This window comes from Bos mutus, chromosome 9, assembly GCF_027580195.1.
Source record: "Bos mutus isolate GX-2022 chromosome 9, NWIPB_WYAK_1.1, whole genome shotgun sequence".
In the NCBI taxonomy this organism is placed as follows: Eukaryota; Metazoa; Chordata; class Mammalia; order Artiodactyla; family Bovidae; genus Bos; species Bos mutus.
This window is the reverse complement of record NC_091625.1, coordinates 36,940,149-36,962,741: the sequence shown is the minus strand read 5'-3', so window position 1 is coordinate 36,962,741 and position 22,593 is coordinate 36,940,149.

Below are 22,593 nucleotides of genomic sequence, written 5' to 3'. Positions count from 1 at the left end.
CATCTCTTTGTGACTTTTTTATCTCTTATTGTGCTGTGAGCTGTTCAGCTAGTCCACAGTTCTCTTTCAGCAAAAATTATTTCATAATACCTATAGATTTGGTATGTCCATGGAAGGAAGGGAGTTCAGGGTCTTCCTGTACCGCCATACGCACGAACCCAGTGGCTGCGACGGCACACAAGTGCAGCAGCTACAAATTTGGAGAACTCACCAGTGGCCACAGGACAGGAAAAGGTCAGTTTAAATTCCAATCCCAAAGAAAGGTAATTCCAAAGAATGCTCAAACTACTGCACAACTGGACTCATCTCACATGCTAGTCAGAGAAGGCAATGGCACCCCACTCCAGTACTCTTGCCTGGAAAATCCCATGGATAGAGGAGCCTGGTGGGCTGCAGTCCATGGGGTTGCGAAGAGTCGGACACGAACTGAGCAACTTCCCTTTCACTTTTCACTTTCATGCATTGGAGAAGGAAATATCAACCCACTCCAGTGTTCCTGCCTGGAGAATCCCAGGGACAGAGGAGCCTGGTGGGCTGCTGTCTATGGGGTCATACAGAGTCGGACACAACTGAAGTGACTTAGCAGCAGCAGCACAAGCTAGTAAAGTAATGCTCAAAATTCTCCAAGCCAGGCTTCAGCAATATGTGAACCGTGAACTTCCAGAAGTTCAAGCTGGTTTTAGAAAAGGCAGAGGAACCAGAGATCAAATTGCCAACATCCAATGGATCATCAAAAAAGCAAGAGAATTCCAGAAAAACATCCATTTCTGCTTTACTGACTATGCCAAAGCCTTTGACTGTGTGGATCACAATAAACTGTGGAAAATTCTGAAAGAGATGGGAATACCAGACCACCTGATCTGCCTCTTGAGAAACCTGTATGCAGGTCAGGAAGCAACAGTTAGAACTGGACATGGAACAACAGGCTGGTTCCAAATAGGAAAAGGAGTATGTCAAGGCTGTATATTGTCACCCTGCTTATTTAACTTACATGCAGAGTACACCATGAGAAATGCTGGGCTGGATGAAGCACAAGCTGAAATCAAGATTGCCGGGAGAAATATCAATAACCTCAGATATGCAGATGACATCACACCTATGGCAGAAAGTGAAGAAGAACTAAAGAGCCTCTTGATGAAAGTGAAAGAGGAGAGCGAAAAAGTTGGCTTAAAGCTCAACATTCAGAAAACAAAGATCATGGCATCCGGTCCCATCACTTCATGGCAAATAGACGGGGAAACAGTGGAAACAGTGGCTGACTTTATTTTTCTGGGCTCCAAAATCACTGTGGATGCTGATTGTAGCCATGAAATTAAAAGACACTTGCTCCTTGGAAGGAAAGTTATGACCAACCTAGACAGCATATTAAAAAGCAGAGACATTACTTTGCCAGCAAAGGTCCATCTAGTCAAGGCTATGGTTTTTCCAGTAGTCATGTATGGATGTGAGAGTTGGACTGTGAAGAAAGCTGAGTGCCGAAGAATTGATTCTTTTGAAGTGTGGTGTTGGAGAAGACTCTTGAGAGTCCCTTGGACTGCAGTGAGATCCAACCAGTCCATCCTAAAGGAGATCAGTCCTGGGTGTTCATTGGAGGGACTAATGTTGAAGCTGAAACTCCAGTACTTTGGCCACCTGATGCAGAGAGCTGACTCATTGGAAAAGACCCTGATGCTGGGAAAGATTTAGGGCAGGAGGAGAAGGGATGACAGTGGTTGAGATGGTTGGATGGCGTCACCGACACAATGGAAATGGGTTTGGGTGGACTCCGGGAGTTGGTGATGGACAGGGAGGCCTGGCGTGCTGCAGTTTATGGAGTCGCAAAGAGTCGGACACGACTGAGCGACTGAATTGAACTGAATTGATACTGCCATATTGGACCCTCTTCTGATTAAATGTTAGATTTAAGAGGACAAAATTAGTATCTCAGGAGTGCTTAACTAAGGAGGGAAAAGGAAATAACATGATTTTGCCAGTCATAGTTGTTATGCTGGAAACTATTACAAAGTTTCCAGCTCTCCTGAAAAGAAATAACCTCTCCTTCTTGCCTTACTTCAAGCACAACTTTTAAAATAATATTTTCTGGTTACAAAAATAGGATATGTTTATGTTTATTGTGGAAATTTGAAAATGTGGAATTATAGAAAGGCTCAAAGGAGAAAATGAAAATCAACTGCAACAATACTACTGAAAGAAATAATTCCTGCTATGATTTTGATTGATATCTCTTCTGTCTGCATGTGTATAATATACATTTTGTTGTTTATAAAGGTGTGACTTTTTTTATCAATACATAACTGATATTTTCATGCCATTAAAATATTTTAAGCCATAGTATCCAATCACAGCTTCATCATAATTTACTTAATGTCTTGTTGACATTTAGGTGGTTTCCAATTTTTTACTTTCATAATAATGCTGCAATGAATAGGATATCCTGTAACATAAATCATTTTATACACCATAGTAATATCCTTGACATAAATATTTAGAAATGAAATTGATAGAACATAGGTAATTAATATTTTTTAAACTTCTAGTACATTCAACCATGTTACCCTCCAAGAAGACTTCATCAGTTTTACACCACCAACAACAAAGTGTTAAAAATCTTGTCTAACAATATTGCAATAGTGCAAATTATTTTGTATCTTCCCTTTGATGAACTGCCAACATCCGTTGGATCATAGAAAAAGCAAGGGAGTTCCAGAAAAACATCTACTTCTGCTTTATTGACTATGCCAAAGTCTTTGACTGTGTGGATCACAACAAACTGTGAAAAATTCTTAGAGATGTTAATACCAAACCACCTTACCTGCCTCCTGAGAAATCTGTATGCAGGTCAAAAAGCAACAGTTATGACCAGACATGGGACAACAGACTGGTTCCAAATCAGGAAAGGAGTACATCAAGGCTGTATATTGTCACCCTGTTCATTTAACTTATATGCAGAGTACATCATGCAAAATGCTGTGCTGGATGAAGCACAAGCTGGAATCAAGATTTCTGGGAGAAAATATCAATAACCTCAGATATGCAGATGACACCACCCTTATGGCAGAAAGCATAGAAGAACTAAAGAGCCTCTTAATGAAAGTGAACGAGGAGAGGGAAAAGGCTGTCTTAAAATTTAACATTCAAAAAACTAAGATCATAGCATCCGGTCCCATCACTTCATGGCAAATAGATGGGGAAACAATGGAAACAGTGATAGATTTTTTCTTGGGCTCCAAAATCACAGCAGATGGTGACTACAGCCATGAAATTAAAAGATGCTTGCTCCTTGGAAGAAAAGCTATGACCAACCTAGACAGCATATTAAAAAGCAGAGACGTTATAAGGACTGTCTAGTCAAAGCTATAGTTTTTTCAGTAGTCATGTATGGATGTGATGGTTGGACTATAAAGAAAGCTGAGTGCTGAAGAATTGATGCTTTTAAACTGTGGTATTGGAGAAGACTCTTGAGAGTCCCTTTCCTTCTCCAGGGGATCTTCCTGACCCAGGAATAGAGTCAGACATGACTTAGCAACTAAACCACTCCCTTGGACTGCAAGGAGATCAAACCAGTCAATCCTAAAGGAAATCAGTCCTAAATATTCATTGGAAGGACTGATAATGAAGTTGAAGCTCCAGTATTTTGGCCACCTGATGTGAAGAACTGACTCAATGGAAAAGACCCTGAAGCTGGGAAAGATTGAAGGCAGGAGGAGAAGGGGACGACAGAGGCGAGATGGTTGGATGTCATCACTGACTCAATGGACATGAGTTTGAGCAAGCTCTGGAAGTTGGGGATGAACAGGGAAGCCTGGTATGCTGCAGTCCATGGGGTGCAAAGAGTCAGACATGACTGAGCAACTGAACTGAACTGAACTGAACTGAACTATAAATTATTTATCTACCCCTTTGATGAATTGAAATGCATCCTCTGCATTATTTTCATACATGATGCATTTCTGCAAAACAACTGGAAATTTAAGTGTGCAAAAGTTGAATAATGAAGTAACATATCATTATAGATTCTAAAGAAGGCAAGAAATATAAAATTCCTAATGGTCTTTTGCTTTTTCAGACACTGGTATGGTGTGGATTTCTCCTATTTTAGAATCAAAGATGATGTTAGTTTTCTAACACAAGATGCTAACTCTCAAAGTAGTAAAACTTAATTCAAAAAAGAAATCTGATGACCACCAAGCAGGCAATATTGTTTTTTTTTCTTTTATCTATAAATGTGATAGAAATGTATCAGTTTAACTCTACGATTTAAACTTTTCTTATATTGCCAGAATATGATTGCCTTTTTTCTTAATAAATTGTCAGATATCAGTTGTGAAACTTTTGGTATCTATTTCTAAATGAGATCTTTTGTAGATTTCTATGCCATTTGGGGGAAGATTTTCATACTGTTATCATCATAAGCACTGAAAGTAAATTGGAAGGTTTTATATTTTCTTTCTCTGCTTTTAAACAATTTTATATATTGTGTGAATCATCTGTTCTCTAATAGTTTATAGAATTTCATCCATGAAAGCACTCAAGCCATGTTTTTCTGGAGGTAATTTATCATTAATTTCTAGAGTTTCTATGAGTGTCATTAAATTTTTCTAGAAATTATTCATTTAATCAAGCTTGTAAATTTATAAGTACAGACTTATTATAATTTCAATATCCTTTATATCTATAGTTTATATTCATTGTTGGAATCTTATTTTGTTTTTCCCTTGATTATATTAGCTAACTTTGTTATTGTCATTGTTATTATTTGTTTTGCTTTGTTCATAAACAGCTTTTGAATCATTTATCTACTGCCATCTGTTTTCTGGAAAATTCTAAGTCATTACCTCTTCGTGTTTCTACCACATTCTCTTTCTTTTTTTTAGATTCCAAGTACACATATGTCAGATATTTTCCCCATATTTCACTGGTCTCTGATGCTTGTTTATGTATTTTCCATCTCTTTGTTTCTTGATACTTAGGTCTGAATACCTGGATGCTTTCTTCTTACCAATTTGCTAATTCATTAAATCTGTTTTAATGAAACCTATATATCCAGTTCTTACTTGGAATTACTAAAAAATTTTCAGTTCTCAAATATGCTTTAACTTATCTATGCTTTTTCCAGTTTTCTGCTAACATTTTCCATCCTTTTTTTAAATAAATGTGTCACAAATATTTTAAAACCCATGCCTGATAATTCCTATATCTGGATCTCTTGTAGGTCTGATTTTATTGTTTGTTTTAATTTTTCTCTCTTAGTTTTTGGTCAACATGACCAGAAATTTCTTAATGTAATGCTGGACATTGTATATAAAAAATAATTTGAAACTCTGGACAATGGTGTCTTTGTCCAGATGGGACTTACTTTTGTTTCTGAGAGAAAATTAAGGCAAAGGATTATCACTTTAATATAATTGATTAAAGTTGATTGAAATAACTCAAAGTGAAAGTCACTCAGTACGCGTTCGACTCTTTGCGACCCCATGGACTATACAGTCCATGGAATTTTCTAGGTCAGAATACTGGAGTGGGGAGCCTTTCTCTTCTCCAGGGGATCTTTCCATCCCAGGGACTGAACCCAGGTCTCCCGCATTGCAAGTGGATTCTTTACCAATTGAGCTATCAGGGAAGACCTGAAATGACTCAAAACTGGGACTTTGTTTTCCCTGTGAGAGTTAGTCCATACTCCTAGGGTGTAACTGTTTGGGAGCCCCAGTTGAAAACCTTGGGTATTTATAAGCAGCTCTTCTTGCTTGTTGCTGTTCAGTCACTAAGTCGTGTCTGACTCTTTGCGGCCCCATGGACTACAGTACAACAGGATTCCCTGTCTTTCACTACCTCCCGCAGTTTGCTCAAACTCATGGCCATTGAGTCGGTGATGCCATTCAACCATCTCATCCTCTGTCGTCCCCTTCTCCACCTGCCCTCAATCTTTCCCAACATCAGGGTCTTTTCCAATGAGTCAGCTCTTCACATCAGTTAGCCAAAGTATTGGAATTTCAGCTTTAGTCCTTCCAATGAACACTCAGGACTGATTTTCTTTAGGATTGACTGGTTTGATCTCCTTGATGTCCAAGGGACTCTCAAGTTGGCTCTCAATTTTAGTTTGGGGCACCCAGCCCCATAAGACTACCCTAAAATCTGCTGAGCCTCTATGCCTCTCAAATATTACTTTTTGCAAAACTTCTAGCCTCTCAGCCTTCACCTATGCTTCTAACTGGCAAATGCCTTAAGATGAAAAGTGGCACCAGAAATGGGGTTCATCTCTTAGGGCTCTTCTTCTCTCCAGAATTCTGGCCCTCAAGTCCTTGCTACCTTGGTAGCTCCTCAGTGTCATCCAACAGATTTTGTTGTTCTTGTTAGTTTATTTCTGTTTTCTGTGTGTGTGTGTGTGTGTGTGTGTGTGCGCGCACGTGCATACTCAGTCGCTCAGTCCAACTTTTTGCAATCCCACAGACTGTAGTTCGCCAGGCTCCTCTGTCCATGGGATTTTCTCAGTGTGTTGAACTGGTTTAAAAGTAAACAGTCTTCTATGATCACAAAAGGAAGAATTTCATTATGTTTTCTCAGTAATTAATTTCTGTTTTTATGTTTATTAATTCCTTTAATTTCTTTTTTGGTTTGTTTTATTAAAGTTTTTCTTACTGAGTTGAATATTTAATTTGTTAACTTTTTCTTCTTTATTGCTTTGAACAATGTAAAATGTAAACTCATTTTCAACTTTTTAAATAAATCTCCATGTGTGGTAACCAGCAAGATCACAGAACCTGATGTAGTATCCCAAAATTTATCTAGTAAATATTTGATGATTTTCTACTTGGTATTCATTATTTATTTCACATTTTTTTAAATAGCCCTCAAATTTGGCCCTATTCTTCTTCCAGCTAAACTACTTTGAGGGAAACCGATCCTACCCTTATCTCCAATTTTAGGTCCTCAGTTCAGTCACTCAGTTGTATCCAACTCTTTGCGACACCATGGACTCCAGCACTCCAGGCCTCCTGTCCATCACCAACTCCCACAGTTTACCCAAATTCATATCCATTGAGTCAGTGATGCCATCCAACCATCTCATCCTCTGCCATCCCCTTCTCCTCCTGCCCCCAATCCCTCCCGGCATCAGGGTCTTTTCAAATGAGTCAGCTCTTCGCATCAGGTGGCCAAAGTACTGGAGTTTCAGTTTCAACATCAGTCCTTCCATGAACACTCAAGTCTGATATCCTTTAAGATGGACTGGTTGGACCTCCTTGCAGTCCAAGGGATTCTCAAGGGTCTTCTCCAACACCACACTTCAAAAGCATCAATTCTTCAGCACTCAGCTTTCTTTATAGTCCAACTCTCACATCCATACATGACTACTGGAAAAACCATAGCCTTGACTAGATGGACCTTTGTTGGCAAAGTAATGTCTCTGCTTTTGAATATGCTGTCTAGGTTGGTTGTAACTTTCCTTCCAAGGAGTGTCTTTTAATTTCATGGCTACAATCACCATCTGCAGTGATTTTGGAGCCCCAAAAAACAAAGTCTGCCACTGTTTCCACTGTTTCCCCATCTATTTCCCATGAAGTGATGGGACCAGATGCCATGATCTTTGTTTTCTGAATGTTGAGCTTTAAGCCAACTTTTCACTCTCTCCTCTTTCACTTTCATCAAGAAGCTCTTTAGTTCTTCTTCACTTTCGGCCATAAGGGTGGTGTCATCTGCATATCTGAGGTTATTGATATTTCTCCTGGCAATCTTGATTCCAGCTTGTGCTTCTTCCAGCCCAGCATTTCTCATGATGTACTCTGCATATAAGTTAAATAAGCAGGGTGACAATATACAGCCTTGATGTACTCCTTTTCCTATTTGGAACCAGTCTGTTGTTCCATGTCCAGTTGTAACTGTTGCTTCCTGACCTGCACACAGATTTCTCAATTTTAGGTCCTGCTGCTACTGCTGCTACGTCGCTTCAGTCGTGTCCAACTCTGTGTGACCCCATAGATGGCAGCCAACCAGGCTCCCCTGTCCCTGGGATTCTCCAGGCAAGAACAGTGGAGTGGGTTGCCATTTCCTTCTCCAATGCATGAAAATGAAAAATGAAAGTGAAGTTGCTCAGTCGTGTCCGACTCTTAGCAACCCCATGGACTGCAGCCCACCAAGCTCCTCTGTCCATGGGATTTTCAAATGACATATTTTATTCTCCTGGCCACAATAATTGGTTCAGTTGTACACATATGCTCTAATCAAATTCATTGAGTCATCTCAATATCTTGCTTGGAATCCTAAGAATACTCTTTCCTTTTTATGAGTGAGAAAAATCAAACCCTGTTTTCTCTTGGTATTCATCTTGCAACCACAAGAGAAGCCTTTCAGGGAGTAACATGATACATGCATGGTGCTGGACAGAGCTGGAATAGTCACTGAGCAATTGACCTGGAACCTTGATTAAACCATGCTGGAAGCCCACCTTCCAGCTGGACTTTTAAGTTACAGAGCCAATAAATTCCCTTTATTATTTAAGCCAGTTTGAATCTGATTGATTTTTCTTTCCCTCACAGCCAAATGCATTCTACCTAATACCCTTTGTACCTAACAAACACTTTGCAATGACGGTGATATTAAAGACAAGGAAAACACACAAGGAAAAAAAAAACAAACAACTAGATTTACAGTTTTAAGACCACATTCAGTTGCCCATTAAATAAAAATATAAGCCATTCATTTTTAACATCTAGAATCTTATTTGTTTTGTTCCTCACTATATCCCGAGTACCTAGTCTAGTGCCTACCAGTTTTCAATAAATATTCAATAAGTACCTCATTGAATAAGCGAACAGTTATGAATACGAATGATGTTTTCTAAAGCTATTCCCATAAACTCAAATAGTGAAAGAAAAACATTTTCTCAGAGTGTAATTGAGAAACGTCTCAATGCCATGCCTAGGAAAGACTCTTAGCACTCAATGGTCTCATTCAAATGAAATGCTTTGTTCCTAAGATTGCCCACATTCAAACGTTAGGTGCATAAACAATAGACATAAATCCAAAATACTTATAATAATAAATTTCATGACATATGTTTTTATAGAATATCAATTAATTCATAAGACTAGCACCAATATGCAAACCATATATAACCAAGCCATAGGACTTTTGGTTCTCTCATTTGTAAAATATGTAAATGAACGATTCTAAGATAACTCCTGCTCTAAAAATAGTATGAGCTTATGATGCCAAAGCTGATCTTTCATCATTAGAGGGATCAAATCCATTCACACCTCTTGCCTCTTCTATGGCCTCTGTGGCACTTCCACTAGCTCAGTAATCTATTCAGACTGCAAAAACTTAATGGTTTGGGATTTGCATGTCCAAGGACCAGGAAAATTTCAAAAGGGGCTCTAAGCTCAGCTGATTAAAGAATCAGTCCTCCTCCTCACCCAAAGATCTCTTTAGTGAGGACTGGGGATGGCAAGCACGATGGGCTACCAGATCTATTCCGAGTTAAAGCAATGAGTCAAATTAAGTTAGGAATTGGGATTGAGGTAAAGGAGGGAAGTGATTGTAGACTAAGAGGCAAACATATTCAATGTTGTTATATTTTGCCCGTAGAGGAGGATTTGAGTCTATGCCAGGCTGGTAATAGCAAATGTTTGGCCCTCAAAGTGTTTCCCACCCTGACATCTGCCACGGGAGAAGAGACAGCAGTCAGCAAGGGGCTGTGGGGACTTGGAGTCTAATGCTTTGGATGGAGGAGGAGTGGCAAGGGTCCTGGGTGGCAACACAGGTGGCAGCCAAGTGGCAACTTTCATGCCAGATGGGCGAGTGTCACATGCTGCCCTCTGGCACAGACAAAACACATTTTAGGGAATTAAGGAAGCCCTGTACTTCTCAAACGGACAGATGATACCAAAGAGAAAGGTACAAAATTCTACTCTGTGGAAACTGATCAGTAAAACCAAATAAAGAATTCTTTCTTAGAGAGGAACTATAAATAAATGAAACAATCAATTTCAATTTGCTAATAAGGAAGACAATAACTTCCACTGTTACCTGAAGAAAGAGAAAACTGCTAAAATGAGTCCATTCTACAAGAAGCTACCCCCAGCTTCCCTTTACAATCCACCTCCTTTCTAGGCATTAATTTTCTCCCATCTTTAATCTGTGTGCTCATCTCAGTTCTAAGCTTTCTCCACAAGTATATTCACCACTGTGGGTAACTACCCACATTCTTGTAGGCATGGTAATGGATCATTTAAAATGGGAAATTGCTTCTTTAAAGCTACAAGACACTTCTAAAGCCAAGACAGTTGAAAAGATGTCATTGTAAGTTAATACAACAAACAGAATCTGGAAAAAATTCTTCCCAAATGTATTTGGCCATGAAGAAGGAAGTGGGTCAGAAAATTATGACCCTTGCATATTTAGCCTAACGTACATCCTCATTCCAGACAACTAATTGTGAGCTATTGAAAAGGGAAGCCTAAAGAGAGTATCATAAAAAGACATTCTCATAGCTTCTTCTCTGAAGATTCTATAAATAGACTGGAAATAATCTCCAGGGGACTTTTGCAACAGCTTGTGGACTGGTAGCAGTAATTAACAGAATCCAAATAAAATGCAATCTCCCACTTAAACACTGTTACAATTTCTTATTTTTCTTTAAAATTGTGATTATTTCTTGCTAACTTCCTTGGCTCAAAAGGTATATTTAAATTGCCCTACTTCTGCTCCCTGTATATCAAAGAGTGGGGAAAAAATACAATCTAGTGAGCCAGAAAGGAAAACATTTCTATAAGCATATAATCTTACTTTAAAACTGGCGAAGCAAATAGAAGTAACTAAAAATATTATATCTTTGATTTCCATATTCATTACCTCCATGAGATTATATGTAGTAGTTTTAGTAACTGGCTGTTTATTTCTAACTAACTGTATGTAAAAAAGTTCAAGCATAAATCCCAAAAAGGGGGAATTTTACTTAGCTATTAGAAAGAATAATCTTCCTTTAGGGGACTCTGAAATACTGGAAGAAAAAAACAAGGAAGTTACAGAATCTTATTTTATGAGATTATAAAGAAGAAAGTCACAATTTTAAGGATAGTTTATCAATATTTCCCAAAGAAAGATATGAATTCTCTTATATTTCATAAATTCACTAATGGCATGACACTGTACATTTTAAGAGGGTGATGGGACCACTCTGTTGCAGAAAATTTTTGCCTAGTAATGGTTCATAAATGCTCTAAATTTCTAATTTTCTTTGTGCTTTTGAGTAGCAAGATGATCCTGAAAATTATTCCAATCATAATCAATAAATGAGGTTACTGAATAAATGAGATTCATAATAAAATAAGACACAGAAAGCAATTAGGTTTCCAAGCTACTAGTGAATATGTGTATAAAGTGCAAATTCTGTGGGGTCTCCTTTAAGGCATTTTTTTTGTTTCACTCTGAGACCTTAAAAACTACATATGTAATTTTAGAATCTTTGTGCATGTGAATGTGTGTGTTCAAAACCAAAACTGAAATTAATAATGGGATTTTATCTACACATAGATACACTAATAGGTATCTGCATTAGTTTAATAGGCAAGGTACCACAAGCTGGGTGGCTTATACAAAAAAACCAATAAAATATTTTAAAGTAAAAAAATTAATTAATTAAAAAAAAAGAAATTTATTATCTCACAGTTGAGGCTGGAAGGCCAGTATTAAGGTGCTGGAAGGGTTGATTTCTTTAAAGGTAGACAAGAAGAACCTGTTCCATGTCTCTTGCCTAACTTCTGGTGGCATGTGAGCAATCTCTGGAATTCCTTGGCTCAGAAAAATATTACCCCAATCTAGATCTATGCCTTCTTTACGTGGCATTTTTCATGTGTGCACATCTGTGTTAAAATTTCCCCTTTTTATAAAGACATCAGTCACAGTGGATTAGCGCCCATCATAAAGACTATTTTGAATACCTTTGCAAAGACCCTATCTCCACATAGCATTATATTCTGAGGTGAGTCAGGTTAGGATACCAACATGTCTTTTGGGGGAGATACAACTGAACCAATAGCATATCCCCTAAAAGAAAAATTACACTGATAGAGTAAAAGATACAAAAGCAAGCAAGACCATTTAACCAAACTAGATGTCTGTTTCTGTTTAGTTTTTTTTTTTTTTAATTAAACAAAAACTAGTTCTCTACAATTGGTAAAGAAATTGTCTGCCAATGCAGGAAACAGGAGACACAGGTTCAGTCCGTGGATCAAGAGGATACCCTTGAAAAAGAAAAGGCAACCCACCCCAGTATTTTTGCCCGGAAAATTCCATGGACAGAGGAGTCTGGCGAGCTACAGTCTATGGGGTTGTAAAGAGTCAGACACAACTGAGCATATATACACAGTTCTCTATAATACCAGAAAACATGGGCATTTTAATTCTGTCCTCAGATTGAGCTAGTTCCTAGTGTTTTGCAGGCAAACTACCCACTGGTTAATTTTTTTACTTCAATTTTCCTAAAGTTGTATACAGCTACTGGAAAAAACGAAAACTGTCATACCACTGGAATGACTCAGCTATAATCACAGGTCACACAGGCACAGCATTTTGTTCTTGTGATGAATATCAAGCAGGCACCACAAAGAAAACCCTTAAAATTAATTATTTCATTGATGTATGTGTTGGGTTGGCCAAAAAGTTCGTTTAGGTTTTTCCATAAGATGTTACAGACAAACCCAAATGAACTTTTTGGCCAACTCAATAGATCACCTGAAACAGTAGAAATGTTTTTCAAGTTTTATGTTCAGTCAACTCTTATTTGAAATAATGGAAATAGAAACTATTATATCCAAAGGGGACTTCAAATTTGTCTAGTTCAATTACAGACCTGAAAACTGTGACAGAGTGAGTGACTTATCTAAGGTAATCTCACAAGTTAGAGTAGAGCCAAGAATACAACTCAAGACTTGACTTTCCTTCCAGGTTAATGATGTTCTGTCTCACCATCACATCACCTTTGTCTGGCAATCGTCTCTTATACTCAGCACTAGGCTCTCGGGGGCTACCTGGAGCCTAGAAAAAAAGCTGAGAATCTGGCATAAATGTCATGAGCTATTTCTCCACAGGTCAGAACTAGAATCACCCTCAAGGACTCACACAAAAACTGTGTTGCTATAGAGATTTAAAGTGCAGTATGTAATTTTGTTATTGTAGCTGTCTGCTTTTTACCTTTAAAGCTTTAGTTCTCTCTAGATTATGGTTATAATTGCTGGATTTTCATATGTAAAAATCAGGATACATGTCCTACTAGGAAACATGTTTATTTCAATACATCTGTACATAATGATTACTCATTTAGTATTATTTCAAAATGACCCTTTTATGAAAGTTTCAAATTGATTTGAATACTTATGTACATATGAATATCAGATCATTGACATTCATAGTGACAATGGAACTATAGGATGGAAATTTTTAAATCAGGATTTCCCTAGACTGGTGTTGGGCTGGGAATAAAGGGCTCTTAGAACACCATGGTTATAACAAACTAAAGAAGATCAGACAAGTCTGAATGGGTGGGGAAGTGAGAGTGATTGTAATGAGGGCCCTACAAAACAATGGTTTCTTCAGAAGCAACAGATGACAAAACTACCTAGGTGAATAGTATGAAGTCATTTTTGTTTAAGGTTAAATATACCCTCTGACCAGTGCCCAAAGTAGGGCACAGCAAGTGAGTCACCAAGGATGCAGCATTTAAGGAAACACTCCTAACTTACTCTCATGCTGGCCTGAGTGCCTTCTTAAACATTACAGCCTAGATGCCTCCCTCTTCATTCTAGTCCAGGCCCGTCCCTTCTATCCCTCAGTGGTTCCTGAGAGAGAATCATGTTACAATAGTTTATAAAAATTAACATGCATAATTATAATTCTGAATCACTGGAACACTAAATTACCTCAATAATTGCATCGAATAAGATAGGGAAATACACTGACAAGTTTTAAATAATTTAAATTTTAAGTTCCGGCAAACAGCATTAAGCTTATGTTCCGAGCAATATATAGTCAGCCAGAATGCCTCCGCTCTGATACTGCCAGGTGGCTCCTCAATGACTTCATGGTGCAGCTGGGACATGAGATGGAGACACGTCTTTCCCTTGGGTGGAAGCTGTCTGTGACGCCCGGAGTCAGCGCCAACAGCACTGCTGTGCTACTTGTGCCTGCCACCTTCCTCCCCACTCTGATTGGCCCAGAGCAATCACCTGACACAGGCCCCAGCTGGGCCCATCAGAGTTCACCTTCAGAGAATCTGAAATTTAGATTCAAAGGCTGGAGGTCACCAGAATATAGGCCTACTTATCATTAAAGCAATTTCCACGTTCCTGCTGGCCCTTCCTTTCTAGTCTTGGTTCTTCACCATTTTACAGTCCATATGATGGCTCAGCACCTTTCCAGCAAGTCCTCCACTGGGCTGAAGTTTGCTGTTAATTTGTAATTCATACCTCCTAATACCCAACGCAGAAACAGACTCTCCTCAAGGTGGGAACTGTGCTGGGTGCTAGGGTGCTGAGGAGAAACAGAATACAATTTCCACTTTCACAAAGCTCACAGAGCATCAGTGGTAAATGTGGCACTAAAAGTGAAAGTGTTAGCCACTCAGTCCTGTCCAACTCTTTGCAATCCCGTGGACTGTAGTCCACAACACTCCTCTGTCCATGGGATTTCCCAGGCAAGAATACCAGAGTGGGTAGTCATTCCCTTCTCTAGAGGATCTTCCTGACCCAGGGATCAAACCCATATCTTCTGCACTGCAGGCAGATTCTTTACCATCTGAGTCACCGAGGAAGCCCCTGAATGTGGTATTACTCCCACTTATTTGATAATTCCATAATTAATATATGAGTCCGTTTCTTTTTTCCAATGAGGAATTGGCTTGGTGTTGTTTAAGGTTAGAAACTCTAAGACATTAAGCTATGTGGTCTTATGTATTATATACAGCCCTTATAGGATATAATCTCCTAATAAAATGTTTCATTTAAGATACCATTTGATCCTAATAAATTTTAAATATTAAAGATATTTTGGAGAGGAAAAAAAAATACCTTTTAAAGAAAAAACTTCAGAGAAAAAATACCATAACCATAAGGTTCCCATAACAAGGAAGGAAAGGATATTAAAAGTACAATAACTAATATTAAGTGGAATTTTTTTCATACTTTGAAAAATACCTTTTGTTTTAAACATGCAGTATCTCAGCAGCTGGAAAGCTGTGTTATGTGTTTAATTAAATGGCCCACACATGTGTTTATCGTACATCACACTGTGGTCTGTGACCAGATCCCCAGGGTGTACGGTCAGTCTTTTGCCTCATTGAACTCCACGCTGGAGGTCATGGGAAAGGGGTTCCTTATTTGAGTTTTCTCCTTCTCAGTTCCACACTTCCTCCACCAACTACCGGCAGATAAACAAAGCCCTGTTCAAAAGGTGACGGACTCCACTGACCTAATCCACTCTGAAATGCCAGCCCGGTCCACACGCCCCCTGAACTAGACCAGCAACGTCCAGCTCACCGGGACTTCCCCTAAGGAATGGCGCAGCCTGCCTCCCTCAGGCCAGGTTCCGTTCGTCGGATTGATTTGCCTTTTTGCTCTCTTCCTCCCCTGGGAAAAGAGATTCTCGGCACAGACGGGGGCAAAGAGAATCGTGAGGCTGAGATGCTGATTCTTCCTCAATGAGCTGAAGTTCTCCAGATGGCAGCAAGCGTTCGTCATGCAAATTCTTGGCAGCAGGGAGCCTGTCAAGTGGCTACTGCTGCTCATTGTTACCACCACTCCCCCACCCCCTCCACACAAACGCAGAAGAAATACCATCTGTCTACTGTGGGGCTGAGGGGTACTTTCCAAGTCCCGGAGTGGGTGCCGCTTAGCAGCCCTGTGCTGTCTGCACAGCCCAAGCAGGAGTTGCCTCAAGATGGCATCCAGTCTCGAGGATCCCTGAGCCAGGGAGGCCCAGCCCAGCTGGCAATCCCCCTCCTCCCTGGCCTGGCCCCTGCCTGGCTCCACGGCGGGGCAGTTTGCTAGCAGATTTCTCATAAGATATTTATGTAACAAAAATAGCAAAACTGGTTCTGTTTATCCCCTCAGATTCTGGGAACAAGATAATCTGAATTAACGACATGTCTCAGTCAATCACTAGTGGGACACACAATAGCAGAAAGCACGCTCCGGAAGTGAAAAGCACAGGAAGTGTAAAAAAAAGTACCTAGAACATCAAAATGATTTGTTTGATTTCCCTTCTCTCTTACAAACATCGTCTGATTAATAATCATCTCTCCTTAGAAGCAAAAGTTTTGTGTAAAAATGAAAGCTGTCTCTCAAAAGATTCTAAACTCTAGAGAAAGCTTAATACTTTGTCCATCCTTGAGTTCTGGGATAATTGCTATCATTTATTAACTTTATTTTTGTGGTAGGTTTTTTTTGCTCATATATACGAATGCAAATAACAGCATAATAAAAAATGCCATATCATCTCTGTATCCCTAATGTTGTCTTTTTAATCGTAGTACAGGAGTAAATTGTTCATATACCTAAATTCAGGTGACACTATCTTCCTTTATCTGTACAAAACTCCTCTTTTACTATTTTTTTTAAATTTTTAATCTCCCATAGACATCTACAAAATATATGTACTCCCCACCTTTCTAATCTACCTTCTGTATATTTCCTGTATTTGCAACCTTCAAAAATATGCTCTTTGTGTACTTTTAAAAAATAACATGTGTATATTTTACTGAACTATAAATTGTCTCATTCCTGACATTTTCACCAATATTATGCCTTTAGATCTATCCTTATTGTTAATCTTCTTCACAAGGAATGTCAATTTCCCATAAAAAGCCCATTCTGCCTTGTTTTTCACTCTGCCTTTGAGAGGTAGAGTGACTTCTCCGTTGGTACATTTGAGACTGGCTGGCTGGCATGCTCTGCTCTGTTCTGCCTATTTTCTCACAGGTCCTGGCTGCCTGCGGGGGGGTCCACTTTTCTGCTCAGAGGTGGAGACTCTGCCTACTCTGGTTTTCAGGTAATGGTTCCCTTTTCTCTCACACTAAATTATATTTTCCAATGCTGCACTATCCAACAATAAGAATAATAGTTAGACTTCCATGGAGTCTTGCTTTTATTACTCCATTTATTCAGAATCCAAGAAAGGAAGAGGATCATTCTTTATTGGGGATCTCCTTGAAGACCCCAATAGCCTTGGTAAACCTAGTTTTTACAGTTTGCATCTTCACATGATACCTACATATTCTTCTGGTGATAGGCACATGCAGTTGCCTCCCTCTCTTTTGCTAACATAGTTAACACTGTAAGAAACAGATTTTCCTATGAATATGAGGAGAGTTTCTGTGAGAGGTTCACCAGGAGTGGGATTGCTGAATCATAGTTACACGAATATTTAATTTCACTAAATACTGGTGAATTACTGCCCCAGGTGACTACATCACCTTACTCCACTAGCAATTGATGTTATGAGAACTTGATGTTATGAGGCTTTCAGATCTTTGTCTATCTGACAATAACTCATTTTTGTTTAAATTAGTAAGTATATGTTATTTATTAACTATTCAATCCCTATCCCATGTTTTCCTGAACTCTTACTCATATATTTCATTCATGTGTTATTGGGTTTACAAACTTTCTTCCTTATTTGCAGGAAACCAATATACACGTTGTATATGTACTTTGTTTTCACATTATAAATATCTTCTGATCCGTTCCTGCCAATTAATTTTGCTTATGGAATCCTTTGTTAAAAACAATGTTTATATTTAGATATTCTCACTTGTGCTCTGGGATATTGCTGGGGTTTCCCTAAATGAGATCACAAAGATAAATTCCTGTATTTTCTTCCATAAAAGCTTTGAATTTTTGCCATTCAAATTTAGGCCTTTAATTCACTTGAAGTGGATTCCTTTTCTTTTCTTGCAATATGTGCAATATGAAGCATAAATTACAAAGTTATTTTTCTTCATGTCTTGACCTAATTTTTCTATTGCTTATATTAAAGAATCCATCTTTTCCTTGCTAATTTCCAGTGTCACCTCAATCATATTTTTTTCTCCTCTTTCTTCACTTTATTCCATTCCACTATCTACCTATACGTTCCTATGCTAGTACCACATTAAAAAAAAATTTTTTTAGTACATTTTTTAAACATTTTTGTAATATGCTTGAAGTTCTGCTTAGACAAGTCCTTCCTTGGCTTCTTTTTTAAAAATTACTATAAATATGCATGGACCTTTATTTTTGTACACATATTTTAGAATCAATTTTTAAAGTTACTCAAAAATTCTCTTGGGATTTTGACTGGATAAGATATAATTTATATATTAAATTCTGAAAAATTGAAATATATGTGATATTAAGTACATCTTTACATTTATTCAAGTCTCTTTTTGTCCTCTTATTATGTTAATAATATATTGATCCTCTTAAATTTTCCGGTACATAGTATAAGGCTATTTTTGTCTCTACCCTTGTAGTACTTATTTGTTCTTTTACTCATTTCTTTGCCTAAAAGCTCCCACAGTGTTATGGCAGCAGGGTTGAATGTGACCATTCTTGTCTTCTCCTCAGCCATAAATGAACTGGGCCTGGAACTCTTCCGTTAGGGCTGATATTTGTTGTAGGCTTTTTGTCACACACATGACAAAATGTGTGTCATATCTAATCCTTCTCACGAATTGGAATGGTTCGAATTATTTGATGATGCTTAAAATCATAAAATTTTACACTTTCAAGTATAATAGAACATTACAAAATGGTGAATCTCAAAATATTAGCAATCAAGAATGTCAGAAACTTTCCATTATCTTATTGAAACCCACTTTTTCAGATATAAATCCAACAATCATTTTAACGGTATTTTCTATCCACTACTTTCATTTGCTTCTCACTTGAAAAAATATGTTTCAAAACACAAGCATTTGCTCTGCTATAACCCTACACTAAAGGAGCTAACATACTCCACCTTGGCACGTTCATGGAACCTATAATCCTGGTTTCACGCTCTGAGCAGCAGTCTTGGACCTGCTTATGAGACCGGCATTCCTGTGTTTGTTCTACTACCTTAAAACTCCTCAAAACACCGGACGCTGTACAAATCTCTGTTCCCTAGTTCCTTTCTCTTATCATTTTTTTTTTCCAGTTAGCAAGCCATCTTCTCTTACATTTAGGTCTTTACTTCTGTGAATTAAAAACCTTACAACTATGATTAAATATGTGCCAAGTGGCTTTATTTCTGTCTTCAAAATTTCACTTCCTTTGATAAGACAAAAGTAGCATTTCCTACTACCATCAAAGATTTTCCAGATGGGAGAATGAAAGGATAGCATAAAAGACAGTACTATGAACATATAGTAATACCAATGATCAGATGTATAAAGTAAAAAGATTGCCATTGTTGTGTTTTCTCTGTCAGTTGGCATGTAAACTTAATAAATGCAAGTTCAACTCAATTCGTTTCACTGATAGTGAGGACATAGTTTATGCTAGGAAACACATAGTCCAGTGGTTCTTAAATGTTAGCGTACATCAAAGTCAACTGACGGCTAATTCAAGCACAAGTTTCTTAGCCCCACCCCACAGTATAGGATTTAGGGAGGAGTTACAGTAAGCATTTTTAAATTCCCAAGTGATGAGGTTCTGCTGGTCCAGGGATTCACTTTGACAAGACTTGACATAGTTACTTTCACTTAATATTTATCTTCTCACAGGCAACGTAGTTTTTTATTCCCAAAGTTGATTTTTGTGTCTTGAGCCAATAATCATTACATGTTTAGCAAATTTCAGTATCTCAATGCATTATGTGGAAGTATGTAACATTATTGCTATTCGTCCATTTTTGAGCCTATAAAACTGAAATTTCATAATGATTTAACCTAATATTAAGCTTTGCCAAGAGAAGCTTTTGAAATATTTACTTCTGTTCAAACAAAAAGCCTCCTGATTATAGCTTTCACATAGTGACCCATAGTCCATTTCTCAGACTGCAGAGTCTGGTTAGCTTCCCCAGGTTCAAGTTACATCTTGCTTAGTTCTGTAGAGAACGATAATAGAGGGAAAATGTCCTTTGCTTCAGATAATAGTGTATGATTAAAAAATTCTTAAAAACAAAATAATGTATCTTGCTGGAGTAGACCATAGCCTTTATGGTTAATTTTCTGTGTTTGGAAAATAACTCCTTCTCATTTCAAAGTATCAAAAAAAAAAAAAGAAAGTATCTTTTATATGTCAGATAATTTGTATCAAACAATAGTTTTATGGGTTAAATATCAACAACACAGAAATAGAAATATTAGAAATTTAAAAGCCATAGCTAACAATGCATATCCATTTGTTGTTGGATATGCATTGTCTGGATTTAACTCAAAATACTAAAAAGAAATTAAAAAATACAATTATGCAGTTTTGAATACTTTTCTAAAATTTCTCAAGTTTTCAATTCTTTCTCTAATCAAATTAAAGGTTTGTGTTGTTCTCAGGAGCACAGCAGGATCTTCTTTCTAATCCATTAAGAGGACCTCTCTCGTTGTTTTCAAGACTCTGGGAATGAAGTTCTTATTTATGGGAAGGCTTGGTTTCATATGTAAAAAATCAGTTTGTTAGTTTCAAATGAAACTAATTTCTAAAGACTGGCTTAGACATTTAGCTCAGACAGTCACACATCATAAATTTCCCTGATCGTCTTAATAACTTTTGGCCAGTCAGACTAAACAAGTCTTTGTCATACCTGGTTTTGCTGCCACTGCAGGTAAAGCCAATGATTCTATATCATCACTTTTAAGTTGACAGGAAACTGGGAAATCAGACTCTTACTGAGGAAATTTTGTAATCATCCAAAACATATTCTGCCATGTTGACTTCCTTTAAAAGGTCATTAACCAAAGGGAAAAAAAAAGCATCTTGGCAATCAAATTATCATTTTTGTCCTTGTCAAAAACATTTAAAAAATATTTTTTTTATCATTCATAACCATAACTTTTTTATTCTCTATTCATTATGTAGGAAATTTTATTCCATTCCATCTTCTTTTTCATTTCTTTCCTCTTCTTTTCTAGTACAAACTAGCTTTGTTTTGTTTTGCTTTAATTTTTACAGTTGAACTTTGCACAGTTTGGTTGTGATATTTGGCTTCTTCTATGGGGTCACAAAGAGTCAGACATGACTGAGCTACTAAGCATAGCACATTAGCAATTTACTCTATGATTCCAGTATTTTATTAGGTGTGATTTAGAGAGGGGGAGGCTTACTTTAATTTACACACAGTATAAAGAACATGGACTTTTAAAACAGATAAATGTGAATTCTAATCCTTATTATGCCACTTACTAGCTATGTGACCTTAGGCAAGTCACTTACCTCTTGACACTTCAGATTCTCCCTTTTAAAATAAGCATATTAAAACCTACTCTATATGAGAAAAGTCAATATAGTTACTGAAAATCAGTTCAGATGCACAAATTCTAAAAGGCAAAAGTATAAATATATTATCCAAAAACATTACACTTGAAGAGAAGTTAAAAATACCAGACAAACCTGCATGGTATATGAAACTGACTTGAATTTTTAGAAATCACTTCATCCTACAAATATATATATCATTTGCCTGTCAAGTTTGGGATCTGGCATCTGGATTTAGCCCAGAATTTAGAGCAAGTCACAGGATGAGTCTCTAAGGCAATATAACTGCCAGGCAGTCTGCTAGGCCCATTGCACATAGCCACAAAATGTTATTTTGGGACATTGTTACCTTGGCCTCTTTTTCCCTAAGGCGTATGTTCTGTCCTTAATACAACATCATGCCATGAAAATAAAGCCCAATCATTACTCCAGGCTGAGCAGACCTTTATGGTATGTTATCAAACCTATGATGTGATATCTTATAAAACAACTCATGATTTTATATGCCACTAGGCACCCCACTCCAGTACTCTTGCCTGGAAAATCCCATGGATGGAGGAGCCTGGTAGGCTGCAGTCCATGACGTTGTTGAGAGTCGGACACGACTGAGTGGCTTCACTTTCACTTTCCACTTTCCACTTTCATGCATTGGAGAAGGAAATGGCAACCCACTCCAGTGTTCTTGCCTGGAGAATCCCAGGGACGGGGGAGCCTGGTGGGCTGCCGTCTATGGGGTCACACAGGGTCGGACACGACTGAAGCGATGCAGCAAGAATGATTGAGTGGGCCTTCCCAGATGACTTAGCAGTAAAGAATTAAAGAATCTGCCTGCCAATGCAGGAGATGGAATTTCGATCCCTGGGTTGGGAAGATCCCCTGGAGAAGAAAATGGCAACCCACTCCAGTATTCTTGCCTGGGAAATACCATGGACAGAGGAGCCTAGCAGGCTACAGTCCATGAGGTCACAAAAGAATCAGACACAACTTGGTAACTAATACAACAAAAAATGACTAAAAACTGCAAATTAAATTATTACCCTTACTTCTTTTCTTCTCTTAGAATTTTAATTTTATACATACTAAACAAGCCCATTTAAATTTATTCTGGATCATACATTACTCGTATGCATCTATAAGAAGGAAAACATCAGCAAAATAGATAGGTTAAGGCATT